Here is a 14,786-nt window from a genome sequence, read left to right as displayed (position 1 = left end):
AATCCTTGGCCATTATCTCTTCAAATATTGCTTCTACCCTATTTCTTCTCTTTTCCCCTAGGAGTCCAATTAACATTAAGCTTAGGCCTTTTTACTGTATGGCATCTGTATCTTCATCATGTTCTATATGTTCAGTCTATTTTCTTAAACATATAAATTACATTTTATATAGTTTGTGTCAATATCAATGACTGGGTCAGCTGTGGATCTCTTTCTATTGTCTTTTTTTTTTTTTTTTTTTTTTTTGGTCCTGTTTCTTGAGATGCCTGGAATTTTTTAAAAACTAAATGCTGGATACTGGGTTTAAAAAATTATGGAAGTGTTAGAGGATGCCATATTCCTCCAGAGAAGCAATTACAGTATTCTCTATTGTAGGTACCATGCCGGGGTTTGGAAAACAGAAGCGAATAAAATAAAAATCCCTGCCTTTGTGAAGTTTACATCTGGGGAGGATGCAATAGACAATAAATAATAATAAAGTAAGTAGTGATAAAGAATATAAAGTAAATCAAGTAAAGGGATAGAGGTTAAAGGGAGGTATATTTAGACAGGGTGATCAGAAGATGACATTTGGGTTAAGGTTGAATAAAGTGATGGGGGAAACAAGAAAATATTTTGGGAAAAATGTTTCAGGCAGAGGGCAAAACAAATACAAAGGCCCTAAGGCAATGGAATGCTTGACTTGTTAAAGGAACAGGAAGAAAGCAATGTTGCTATAGTGGAGTGATCAGTGGAGAGAGAGGTAGAAAATAATACCTGAGCAGAGACTATATATTAGGATCTTGGAGCCCGTATGAAGGATTTTGGATTTTATTCTTTGGATTTTATTCAATTTAGCCATTGAAGAATTCTGAGGAAAGGTATGATGTGATCTGATTTAGATCTAAAAAGGATCATTCTGCCCGATATGTTTGTAATAGACTACAGTAGGGCAAGTGTCAGTAGGGAGACCATTTAGGGGACTGGAATGGTAGGAATCGATGCTATAACTGATGGAGGCTCGGTCTGGAGAGGCAGTGTAGATGTTAGGAAGAGCAGTTGAATTTAGGACATATTTTTGAAGGCAGAGGCAACAGATTCCAATAATGGCTTTGACAAAAGGTCCGCAGAGAGGTGGGTTGCCTACCACTTGCACCAACCCATTCAAAATAAATGTTATTTTTGCACCTAGTTTTATAGACTTTTTCTTAAAGAGACTCCTCCTTCTCTATCAATATATGAGATTCATTTCCACAAAACCTAACTCTGTCCCTGGGGTCTGAGAGAAAAAGAAAGTAAAAATTATGGTTCTTAGGTTTTTGCCAGAGAAACAGGAGGAATGAAGGACTATTTCTGAGCTGTGGTACCCTGAGAAAGGAACAGTTTGGTGGAGATCTTACATTCTATTCTGGATACACTCAATAAAGTCTAAACTCCTCACAGTGGCACTTAAGACCTCATCTTACACAGGCTCTTCTCCCACTGTAACTTAGGCTTCTGTTTGTGAAAACTTTCAGGTTAGAATGTCTTTTATTGTCTTATTTTATTTATTTATGTTTTTGAAATCTTACTCACTTTTCAAGGCTCACTTTAAATGAAAGCTTTCCCATATCAGTTGACTTCCTCCTCCATGTTCCAGGGATGGAAAACTGTAAGCCTGCAGCAGGTGCTGGGTTACATTTTTAAAATTAAATGTGAATGTTTTAGACAGAGCAGGCATTCTTCTGTTTACGCAGTCAACCCTGTTGCTTTGGCCACAATCACACATTTATGTTACTGCTTAGTTCCTATAATACTATTTGAATTAATGACCCATGACGTTCTTAAACCATTTTGCTTGAATCTCTTCTATCACAGTTACTCACTGGGTACTTTCTAAGTATTTAGTAAGTTAATGAAGGCATAAATGCTGTGATTTCCACACAGATACACTTGCCACACTAGCAGCAGCCAGATCAAGATATTTTCATAGTATTCTGGGTTTTTGTTGTTATTTTCCTCTTTTGTTCTTTTTCCCTATTGTTCCTTTTTTTCCCTTATGGAAAATTAAGGAAAAAAATATTACCCAACCAGATCGTTGGTGTTATTTGACCTGATTTCAAATTGTTTCTGAGTTTATTTTGTAATGAAGCCAATATTTCATACTAATGCTGCCAGAACAGAGGCAAACTTTCTCTTACTAGGCTAGGGCTATGTGAAATAGGTCAGTTTAATTTTAATTAAAAATAAATTAGAATTAACTATTTCAATCAAGAAAAGTATCAATAGTTTTTATTAATAAAATCTACTCCTAAGTGTAATCCTTAGTTCAGCCCTTAGAAATAGGAATAAAATGAATTTACCCTTTATCAGAATAATGTTCTAAACCCATTTGCAGTTTACAAATACAAACAGGAGGCGAAGTCCACAAGCAGTTTTCACAGAGAATGGCTGTGGGGAAACCTGATGACTCATTGTTTGTTTGATTTAGCAGTTCTAATACACATCCTTGCCAGTTTGTTTTGTTCCCACTTAATTTCCAACTTCCCATTTTTTTTTCTAATGAAAAATCAGGCTCAAAAAATTGCTCACCAAACTGCCTTCGGTGAGTCAAAATTTCATAATGGAGCCCTGATTAATGAAATCCTTTGAATGCTGGATTTTGCTAAGTTACTTCTGTGAAGCAGTCAGAGGAGAGATGAGGAAAAAGTACATAAAAAATACACACAAATATTCACTGACATGATAGACCATTACTTCTCAGTGTGTTCTAAAATCAGAGGGAGGCTGTAACAAACAAGCTTTGCTTTTCCTCCCATTTCTCTACGACTATTCTTTTTGGAAATTCCCCCCAAGTTGGTATTTTGAGGTATCTAGATGAATAGCATTATGTAAACTCAAGGTGTCCAACTTATCTCTGGTCTGTGTGCATAGAAGGGAATGGAGGTTATTCTGTGGACTTTAAGAGAAGAGGATCCTTTTTAAAAGTTTTATTTTATTTTGTTATGGCGACACTGGTTAACAAAATCCAATAAGTTTCAGTTGTACATTTTAAGAGTAAGGTATATATATATTTACATGGTGTGTTCACCTCTCATAGTTAGATTTGTTTCTGTCACCACATCTATGACCCCCTTTACCTCAACTACCTCACCTCTCCCACCTCCCCGCTACTCTCTGGTAACCACTAGTGTATAGTCCTTGTTCATGAGTCTCTGCTTGTTTGTCTTGTTCATTTGTTGCTTTTAGGTTTATATTCCACATAAAAGTGATATCATGTGATTTTCGACTTTTTCTATCTGGCTTATTTCACTTAGCATGATTATCTCAAGGTCCATCCATGTTGTCACAAATAGCAGTATTTCATCTCTTATGGCTGAGTGATATATATGTACTACAGCTTCTTTAGCCAATCGTCTATCATAGGACACTTCAGTTGCTTCCATGTCCTGGCCACTGTGAATAATTCTGCTATGAACATCGGTGTGCAAATATCTTTTCGGATATGGGTTTTCAAGTCTTTGGGGTAAATCCTAGTAGAGGGATTGCTGGGTCATATGGTAGATCAATTCTTAATTTTTTTTGAGGAAACTCCATACTGTTTTCAGTAGTGTCTGTACCATTTGCAGTCCCACCAGCAGTGTATGAGGATTCCTTTTTCTCTGCAGAAGAGGATTATTTTAACCCTACCTACCCCACCTGTAAATCTGACTGTGAAGTTATGGTTTCTCTTTTACATAGTCTCTGGGCAATTTGCTGCTTGGGGCCATGGCCAAGTGCACAGGGCACTATCTGTTTCTGTCCAGTAGCTCCAAAACCTCCTGTAACTTTGTCAGATGATTCATGGTTCTATATGTTTCTCCAGAGCTCTCATTCCAGGCATTGAAGGCAGATACACAGAAGAAATCTTTTCGGTTACTTCATTGCCAAAGGGCAAGACAGAAGCTGTGACAAAGCCATTATTCATGTTTAGGCTCATGCAGAATGGAGGGATCTTCTTCCCATCTAGAAGCGCTGCCATCTTATGCAGGAAGGACGCACAGGTAAGGTGCTTCTCAACAAGATTCACCTGGCTCTCCTCCCTGTAGTATGGAGAACCCACCATAGCCACCGAGGCACAGGGCACCCACAAGATCTTGTCAAGGGGGGAAACATCTGCCTCTCAGTACAGACCTACAGAGTCCAAGACCTGGGTAGGGCCCAAGGCCGACGCTGACTGCACCGCATTTTCTGCTCACACGGGGCTGCTGGGCACTCTGCAGCAGCAATTTCTGCCATCGCCATGGGAGCAGTGAGCACTGAGGAAGGGTTTTCTCTACACTCAGAAGACTACAGTACTTCTTTCTCTTTGAAGTTAAAAAATAATTTTGTGTGTGTGTATACACACGTACATACATATATTCACAGATATATATTGAAATATGTTATTTATAGGACATTGAACATGTGTGTTATATATAACATGTCAAACACAATATGTATTGTACATGTGTGTGTGCACGTGTGTGTATGTGTATTTGGCAGATCTTGATTTAAATTCCTGTCCAGGGCCAGAGAAATTATTCACCTTCTTTACTTCAACAGACAACAGGATACTCAAACCAAACAAGATGATGATGCACCAAGATTTAACAGCCTTTTCAAATGGAGCACTATGGGAGAATTATTCCCAATTACTCTAAGACATGCATTATACGTTGTGAATTAACTCTACTTTATGCATATACAATGGCGGTAGTTATGAATTCTCTTGACTCTGTGTATCCAGAATGGTACTAGTTTTGCGTCATTCAACCCTTGGGAGAATTTGGAGATAGCCGCTCACATAACTTTCTGTGTCCTGTTCTCTACCAAAAGTCTTGGCCCTGGAGAGTGATGAGCTGCTTTTCCCTGACTAGAGAAAGAAAACGTAAGCAGTAAGAATGGAAAGAAGCAAAAGAAAAAACACATCTCCTCTACACTGCAGAAGCTGATCTGGCAGTTGCTTGGTCTCTCCCCTCTCCCTTCTGCCCTTCCCCACGCCCAGGGGGTGGAAAGGCTTTTATTTAGACAGTGAGGCACCACAACGGAGGTGCATTTGGAACTTCTGAAAGTGCATTTTGGAAGCATTCCAATTTGGCTGACAGTGAAGTGTGTCAGATTTGCTCGCCTAGGGAGTGACTTAAAACCCTCCATTTATATAGCAACGTAAAGTGCACTCCACTTTATAACATGTGCACATGCCGTCTATGTAATCAAAACAATTTAATAATAAAGATCTGAAGAAGAACTGCTTTAAAATCTGATGTATTATTTATGTTTCAAGGGAGCAATGTTTTCTTCATTTTATGTGCCTTGCTCTTGGCTGGCCTGTCTGGCCAGTTAGTGGATTGATTTAATGTTTATCATTAGTAAAAAGCTCATTCCTTCAATATGTATTATGCAGCTCAAATGTGCCAGGCACTATGGATTAACTTGAAACATATAAATAATGGTAGCTTAAAAATAATTATGATGGTAATAAAACACTAATAGTTCTTTTTTGTTATTTCTTAGAATTCATTTTCCCTTCTCTTACAACAGTCCTGACTCTGACCCCTGCCCAGCGGGGTTCCTTCCATGGTTCTAAGGGCAGAACATATGACTCAGGAGTAAGCTATTGAACATATTGCATCTTCCTCTGTACACAATGATTAGTTCAAAGATGAGCACATGACCTAAACTGGCCCAATCAGAATGCATCTCAGGCCTTGTTCAGGAGCTACTGAAAAAGACTCTCTTTTTTGAGCCAAACTTTAAATTGAGAACATATAAGGCTACAGCTGCTGTGGCAATCTTGTCACTATGAAGAAGCAGCTTGGAGCCTGGAGCTAAATAGAGATTGAGAATGAAATCAAAATGCTAGGCAGCAAAGTAAAGAGACAGAAGAAACTGAGTCCTAATGACATGGTTTATGCACTAAATCCAGCCATGTCTGAAGCCAACTCAGTCCTTGGGCCTTTTAGCTTCCCAAGCCATTAAGTGCACTTTTTGTCTTAAGCCAATTTGAGTTTGGTTCTATGTCACTAAAAACTAAGAAAAAATTCATATGAACAATAATAGTGATAATGCAATGATAGTGGGGCGAAGCCAATGAAAATTTTACGTGAAGGGGAAAATTATATTTGATATTAAGACTCTACAGATCTTATAGTAACCTTGCCTTGACAGAGGCAAAGCAGAAAAAATGAACGAAGATCCAGGGAAACATTGAGAACTTCTGGTTCACTGTAATAACCAAATGGAATCCACTTTGGCCCAAACGGGCACATGAAACAAAAACCATACACAAGATATTCAACCCCTCAAGGCTCCAGAAAAGCAAGTCACTTTCCTAGTCAAACTTGGTAGAGACCCCAGGATGATGAGATTGTTTTCTTTAAAAAAAAAAAACAAAAAAAACAGCTAGATTCTGAAGCTTTGTGTAACCAATAGAGGTATTTTTGTCAGGTACTTGCTATCAAGAGTACATGTAGCCCTAAGAAATAATGTCAAAATGATAAATATGAAAAATTATCTTTGAGTCAGAAGTATTGAAGATCAGAGACAAAGTACACTTTCTTATATCCCTGAAGTATAGGCACAAAAAAGAATTGTGTGTCGTGAAGGTAAACAGACTATTATCTGGGCAGCCACTATGTTAAATCAAATTGTGTTCAGACTATTCTCAGTTTTTAACCACTGAAATGAAATTCAGAAGCGCTATCTCTCTTCCTTTGTGGCGCTCTCATGAATCATGTGGCTTGGAGAAAGGCCTGGAGCTCGGAAGTTTATTTATCTCCTCTATTTGCTTACTTTTTTTAAATGCTCGGTTTGAAAGCTTTGCTAGCTTGGAGGCTGCTTTTCCTTTTCACTTGGTAGATATTCCCAAGTAATGAAAAAAGCCAAAAACTAGGCAACATCTTTTCTCTTGGATTCTAAAATTCTTAGAGGTTTCCTAAATTGCACTGCATTATTTGCCGCAAAGTAGAGATTAGGTCCCTATGCGAAGGAAGTGAGGGCGTCTCTCCACTGAGAAGTTAACAGCTGTCTTTAAAAACCACACCACTGTATATTTTGCATATTATTTCATGGACTGCCAATCTTATCCCTTAATGGACACTTTGCCATTAAAAAACCATATTGCTGAATGTTTTCTAAATTATTATCTGGATCGTACTTATTCCCTTAAGGATAACGTGGCAGATTACATTTTCCAAAAATGGCCACAAAAATATCTCTGGCGCTGACAGTGTGACCTTGACACTCCCACTTCAAGAACTAGAGTTCATTTCTCTCTTTCTCCACCCTCTTTGAAAGGCAAGTGATTGCTTTGACCAATATAATATGGAAGTTACATAGTGTCAATTCTAGGTGAAGCCTTTAAGTGTTTATTTCCTGACCTTTGAAATCCAAGCCATGTGGAGAGGACCTAGAGGATGGGACACCATGTGGAAAGAGAGAGAGGATAAGCCAGATATGCAAGTGAAGGAAATATCTGGGGTGACCACAGTCCAGCCTTCAGATGATTCCAATGCTAGTCACTGTCTAACTGCAACTGCATAAAAGACCACAAGAAAGAACCACAGAGCTGAGCCCAGTCAATTCCCAGAACCATGAAAGATAATAATAAATTATCGTTTTTAGTGACTAAGATTTGGGGGTGGTTCGTTAGATGAAACAAAAGATACTTGGAACAGATAGGTAATTTGCTGATCTGAGTATCCCTTAAAGTGTGGTGGATGTGGTAGATATTAAAAAAATAACAACTATCATATCAGCTAGAGTTCTTTATAGCAAAGAACAGAAAGAAGCTTCTTCTGGCTTAGCTAAACAGACAAGTTTTTGAAAGGGTAGTGGGTAACTCACAAATGATAGAAAGGTCTGAAGATCTAGCTCCAGGCTATTCAGAAAATAAGAACACCAAAGCTATGGCCCCAAACCATTCTGTGGAGGAAAGTACTAACACTATTACCATAGAAATGACAGTCAGGTCCTGGCTCCTCGGTTTGTGTCACTAGCTCTAGCATCAGAGTCTTAAAGTTGGTGGCCCTGATTGGCAGAGATTAAGGCATAGGCCTCTGCCCTTGTTGCAAAGGGGGCTGGGGAAATGAGTATCTAGCATTTCCAGACTGTATATTGACAAGTCATCTTTGTTCTCATAAGGGTAAGAAAGACTTCTCCAATGACAGAAGTTTAGAAGTTGGGAAGTCAAGATGGATGATAAGAGTCCACCACTGCTACCAAGAATCAAAATGTGTGTGTGTATATATTTTTTGCATCATGCAGTTTCTGCTTTATCACAATATCCATCTTCCTGATAAACCTAGCATTCTATAAAATTAAATAAGCATTCACATTAAAACAGAATTATGGGAAAAACAATATTAGGAGCATACCTTTTAAAATCTATACAAATTTGTAACCAGGCCATTAACAAAAATAATAAAAATCCTAATGAAAATATTAGAGTGGTAAAAAAAAAAAAAGTTAAAGTTCTAATGAAGAAATACTATAGTAAATCTAAAATTTTTCATTAAAAAAATTAAAAAGTGACTATACCTTGATCGAAGATCAAGTGTGAAGAGCTGAGTTATGGTAGCCAGGGCGTCATGCCCAAAGATTGGGAAAAACCATGCAATGACCATTTTTTGGATCGAACTGAGCCAAAAAAATAAGGGGTGACTAGACATCATGGACAGTACCGTAGTCCTCGAACCTGATATATTCAGCTGTGTAGATACAACCTGTGATCGCCATGGAAGAAGACACTCGCATGCTGGTAACGTTCATCAGGACTTTCATTTTACACTGCCGCTGTTCCACTGTTTTCCAATCATGCAAGAGCTAATTCATGTTTATAAAGCATGACTATAGCAGAACAGAATGTTCTCTGTGTGTATGTATAAATTCATGCAACCTTTGCAAGCTAGGAATTATTCACATTTCATAAATGAAGAAATGGAGGTTCAGAGAATAACATACCTGACCCAGTTCAGATATGTGTTAGGCTGAGGTTTGAAGCATCAATGGGTCAGGTTTTAAGATCGATGCTCTTTCCGCCCTGTCTTGTCATTTACTAGGAAACTAGCTTCCACTTTTAGAAACTTAGACCTATATCTCCGAGTTGGTAAGCAATCATGACCCTAATGAGATTGGACTTGAATAGTCAGCATTATCTTTCAAACTAAAGACTGGTTCAAGTTGATTTTTCTCTAAGGTGGACACTTGTTCCTTGGACCCCACCAGCAACTCCACCTGAGCCTGTTCAGAGCTGGCTTCCGAGATCCATGAAACTGGCAGGTGACTTTTTTCTTTTTTTTTTTTAATTTTAATTTTTTTATTTTTTTATTTCTTAGGTGAGGCAACCCTTGGTTGACCTCACAGATTGACAGATCGCAAGGACCTTATTCGTTTATAATCCCTTATTTTTTTATTTTTTATGCCTACAGCACCTGGTCTTCCTAGGTGGTCTCCCATCCAAGTACTAACCAGGCCCAACCCTGTTTAGCTTCTGAGATCAGACAGCATTGGGCTTATTCAGGATAGCATGGCCGTAGACTTCCTTTTTCTTTTCCAGTTTTCACTAAGAAGTTAGCATTCAGACAACTGTTTCAGATGTACAACTTTATTTTCCAAGAGTAGTTTCTAATACCTTTGAATAATATATTTTACTTGCAAAACAAAGATTTCTCACTTCTCACAGAGCTGAAGGGAGAGAGAATGTTCCTGGTGCATGCACAGATTTCTGCTAATTTCTTTGCCTCTGTTTTTAACTTTCACATAAACCGACTACTCGAATAAATGAAAATGTTCAGGACCTGCCAAGGAGTGAATAGAGTTCAGTCTCCAAAGACAGGAGGACTCCAGCAAATATTTCACCACTGATGAAACTTCAGGTAGGAGGTTCATCAGATCAGGGGCTGAGATGTGCATGGAATGAGATGTTAAATGGACACAAGTGGGCAACAGATTCAAAATCCTTTGAGGACATCCACCTCTTGGCCAGATGTGGATTTAAAGAGAATCGTTAACCTGTATTTCCTGACAGTGACTATACAGCTGAGATACATTCACAGGAGGGATGTAGGACATGACCACTGGATACAGCCCCACCATTCAGCAAATAAGAGTGATTTAGTGCAGCACTCTGCACTGCACTAAAAAATCCCCTCAAGGGTTCCCAGAACATATGTACCTTCTTAACATTTACTGGTCTTAAAGCAGTGGTTCTCACTATTGGTGTGTACAGAATCACTTGAAGGGCTTGTTAACACAAGATTGCTGGCCCCACCCCCAAAAGTCTCTGATTTTGTAGGTCTGGGATAAACCTGGAGAATTTGCATTTCTAAAAGTTCCCAGCGATGTTTTAAAGACTATTCTCTTATAGAAAGCCTGGGGACCAGAAAGAATCCAGCCCTATTTTTTTCCAAGTGGAAAATCTGAAGTTAACATTCCTTAAGCTTCTTAGAAATCAGTGGATTTTCAAACAAATCATATCTTTCAAAAGTCATCCATATTTCTTTGTACATGAGCTGTCTGTCTCTATCCTAAAAAAAGCCCTTTTGGTTTTGATTATTTTGAAAGATGGAGAAAGAACATATCTATTTCTAGTGACTCAGAGAGAAACACTTTTTCTGCTTAAGTGAATGCTAATAGACCTAACATATTTTCATTTGTGTGTGTGTGTGCATGTGTGTGTGTGTTTCAGAGCAAATTTGTTTCACTGGTACACATTGTATATTAATATATATAAAATCATAAATAAAAGCATCTCATAAGAATTGTAAACAGTACTTTATCTATCTTTTTTTTTTTTTTAAAAAAAAAAAAAAGAATTTAAAGAAAATATCAGGCATCTTATCATTTCACCCCTACAAAATTCAGCATGCATCTTTAAAAACTATGGACAGTCTTACAAAACGGCAACATCAATAACATAAGCAACAAAATTAACAATAATTCCTTGCTACCATTTAATAGCAGTCCATATACAAGTTTCCTTGATTGCTTCAGTTTTTTCCACACAGCTTGTTATCAGGATCTAAAAAAGACCCATATGTTGTACTTGATTATTACATCTCTTAAATATCTTTAATATCGAGCAACAATCTTCCCCTTCATCTTTTTCTTCTTCTCTTCCTCCTTCTTTTAAAAAGTTTTAATCCCAATGATCTGCCTTTCAGTGTTTGCTTCCTGGTAGATTTAACTTTGTTCCTCTACCCACGTATTTTCTATACACTGAAAGTAAGATTTACAGGACTGATTCTTGGCAAGAATTTGCCTGGTAGGTAATGCTGTGTTTTCCCTAGTGAACCACACCAGGCGACACATGTCTGGTTGCTCTGCTCTTAGAGATGCTGAGCTTGATCGGGTAGGGCCTGATGTGTGCAGGTAGGGCCACCTGGCTCTCTCCTTTGTGAAATTTCCCATTAACCTTTCGTCTAATGAGTTCATCCACTATGATCATCCAGGCAGGGCTTCTGCATTCCTTTCATTGCTGCTGTCATCCCCTTTCCTCTCTTTTGTCTCAGCAGAGTGCAGTGTAGAGGAGTTGATGTCAATCAGCTGAGGGCAGTGGGTGTGCGCTGGGGCTGGAACGCTCCCTTTTTGGAAGGTGACTTTCCAGCTCATTCTAAACTTCCCACAGGCACTGCTTTAAATGTTCCAAGTTGGTGGGCAGTGTCCCTGAAGGGAGAATGTTTAAGTTCAGAATGTTATCTCAGAGTATTTCCTAAAACACTGGAAATTAGGAGAGGTCTCCATTGCTGGTTGTTTACTTCATATGCTTTGTTTGCCAAGAAATTATTTCTGTGTGGAAACTCTTACAGCCACATTCCTGTACGTTCAGGCACAGTTTTTCATGTTTCTCAGCATGTACTTAGAGATTCCACACTTCTTTCTTCATTGGGTAGTGGCCTCTCTTTCCATTTCTTTTATTTCCTTAACAGCAGAGGGGCTAATATTTCTGTTATGATTTTTCATTTTATGAAATTCCAGACGACTTTATCTCAGGTTGTCAGTTTTATGCCATAGCGTCAATTCTCATCCTTTAAAAACATATATGGTTTCTCTAGAGATTGCTCTGACTGTAACTGACCTGCAAAGACAACTTTTACAATTCATGAACACTTAAAGAGGCACCCTATTTGCTTATAGAGTTTTTTTACTTGTGAGTCACTGCACCTATTCCTGGAAGATAGAATTAGGTATAGAGAAAGGCGGTCAGCCCAGACCAAATACTGAATAGAGGAAACATATCTTGGCCATGACTTTGTTCCCCTACCCTTCCTCCTTCACCACTTAATACGTGTTAGCTGTGTATGTTGCTGTTTTTGAATCTCCACTCTCATCATCAAGGCCAAGGACTTGGGATTTTTTTTTCTTTCCGTCTGCACTGCAGACCTTGAAGCACACTAGTTTCCTGCAAGCTAACTGAACACAAAAATAGTCTTCTCCAGCTGAGTGGGTGATGGTTGTCTGGATGGGAGTGCTCCATAGGAGGCCTGTCCCAAGAAGGGAAACAGTCTTACAAGGCAGAATTCAATCTTCAAGCAAACAGAATGAAGAAGGAAAGCTTTTGTCTTTTTAGATGACCTGAAGGAGAATGCCTCTAGGTTCCAGGGCGTTTTCTCCTCAATTCTTTTCTGCTCAGTACTTCCTCCTACTCCTTGCAAAGAGCCTTAACTTTCCAACTTACCCAGCATTGCCTCAGCCTAGGACGATGATGGGAATGAGGATGGTGGGGTCAGGTGGAGGAGAAGACCTTACTGTTAGGATCCTGAGCCCTCTGCCTGACCTCCAGCCTGGGGCTCTCGCTGAAGGTCTGATTACGCACTTGAAGCAGATTGTTGCTCTCCAGGCCTTGGAAGGAACAGTCTGGGCCCAAAGAAAGCTGAAGGCCTACTCCTTCCTCTTCACACCTGGGTTGAGGGTCATACCCCTCTACTCCTCCAAGTCTCTGGAGATTTTTGTTTGCTCTTTCTCCTAAGTAACAGCAGCCATCCCTTTATTTGGGGCCTGAGGGGACACTTTACCTTTGGGGGAGGCTGGAGGGCATCAGCCCAAAGCTTTAGAGTAGGAGATGGGAGTCTGAGGTCAGGCTGCAGGCAGTGAGAGCTGTTATCTTTCCCCTCAGCTTGTTCTGCAGGGGCGGGGGCGGGGATGGACAGAATGCTCTGGAGAAGCAGAGAGATGAGCTCCCATGCAAGGCCCTAGACCCTCTGATCCCTTTCTCTTCTATTCATTCTGAACCTCTACATCCTCTCTTTCTTGCCTCTGTTTTGATTATATTTGCTCTTTCCTGCTCCATGAAAAGAGAGAAATCTCCTTTGAGAAGTACTGATGAATCCAGGCTGGTGAAGCCTCCGCAGACATCTCCTAAACTGAGCATCACCCTTAAGGGGCAGGGAAGACTCACCACCTACTCAATGACTTCCCTAGAATAGGAGTGGGCCTTGGGCCCATCTGATCAGTCTGGAATGCAAATGACACTGAGGAGCTTGTTGGGTCTGAATTTGGAGTAGCACATGGCACCTTACACAGAGCCTGCAGCCTGGAGGCCAAGTGCATGCTGTTCTGTGAGGGCGGCTAACAACCTGGCCAAGGCCTGCCTCACGGGAGGAAATGGATTTGTTGCTATGGCAAAGTTGAACTGCCTTTTTGCTTATGAATTGTTATATGAGCCTATCAAGAAATGCCAAGCTGTTCCCAGCTGACCAAGCTTTCCTTTGCCCTGATACCTCTAGGAGAGAAAATAAGAGACCTCAGCATTCTCTACAGCTTGGTTGATATAAGTCATCACATGCAATCTGCTTTCAAGCAGCCGCTGCAGCTGCGTGATCCTTAGCAGGCGCAGGCCAGGGGTGTAGGCTCCAATTAAAAAGAGAAGGAGGGCTCTGGGCAAGTGCCACAGATGTCGCCCCAGGTCTGAAATGGGTGAACTGTTTCACCATTAGGATGTTTAATTTTAGTTTTCTCAAAAAAAAAAAAAAATCCTAAGGTGGTCCTAGACCGTTGTAATATCCAACAGTAAAACGTTTATTCAACCCTACAGTGCTCCCTCCATGGCTGGGGAGATGGGGGGCAGAGATCAGTTTATGTACAGGCTGGAGACTAGATGAAATGATATTATATGGAAGAGAAAAAGGTGTATTTTGTGTTGTTCCAAAAGCCAAAACCAAGGAGGGAAAGTTACAAAGGGAAACATTTTATCTTAGTATAAACAAATGTTTTTTTTTAAAGGGGTATTATTATTATTATTGTTGTTGTTGTTATTATTATTATTATTATCATGGTAAAATACACATAAAATAAAATCATTTTAACCATTTTTAAGTGCACAATCAGTGGCATTAAGTACATCTGCATTGTTGTGCGACCATCACCGCTATCCATCTCCAGGACTTTTCGATCTTCTCAAACCGAAACTCAGTACTCATTAAGCAGTAACTCCTGTCCCTGCTCCCCATTCCCCCTACCCCCGTCCCTGGCAACCACCATCCCGCTTTCTGTCTCTATGAGTCCGGCTCTTTTAGGTGCCTCATGTAAGTGGAATCATACAGTATATAAGCTCCTGTGTCTGGCTCCCTTCAACTATTATGATGTTTTCAATCCACGTTGTAGCACATGTCAGAATTTCCTTTTTAAAGCTGAGTGATATCCCATTGTGTGTATATACCACATTTTGTTTATCCATTCACCCATCGATGGACACGTGGGTTGCTTCCACCTTTGGGCAACAGCGACTATGCTGCTATGAGCATAAATGTACAAGTACCTATTTGAGTTCCTGCTTTTAATTCTTAATTCTTTTCTTTGGGGTATTAAGA

At 39.6% G+C, this 14,786-nt stretch overlaps 1 protein-coding gene and 1 pseudogene across 2 annotated transcripts in view; both read right to left on the bottom strand.

The window, feature by feature from the left end:
* Window positions 1-14,786, bottom strand: part of CCDC112 (coiled-coil domain containing 112) — a 196,383-nt gene that overhangs the window by 53,864 nt on the left and 127,733 nt on the right. The window lies entirely within an intron of this gene.
* LOC118607506 lies at window positions 9,399-9,517 on the bottom strand (annotated as a pseudogene).

Source organism: Rousettus aegyptiacus, unplaced genomic scaffold (assembly GCF_014176215.1).
Source record: "Rousettus aegyptiacus isolate mRouAeg1 unplaced genomic scaffold, mRouAeg1.p scaffold_m13_p_8, whole genome shotgun sequence".
Taxonomy (NCBI): Eukaryota; Metazoa; Chordata; class Mammalia; order Chiroptera; family Pteropodidae; genus Rousettus; species Rousettus aegyptiacus.
The sequence above is the reverse complement of the archived record's forward strand: the minus strand, read 5'-3'. Positions and strand labels throughout refer to the sequence as shown.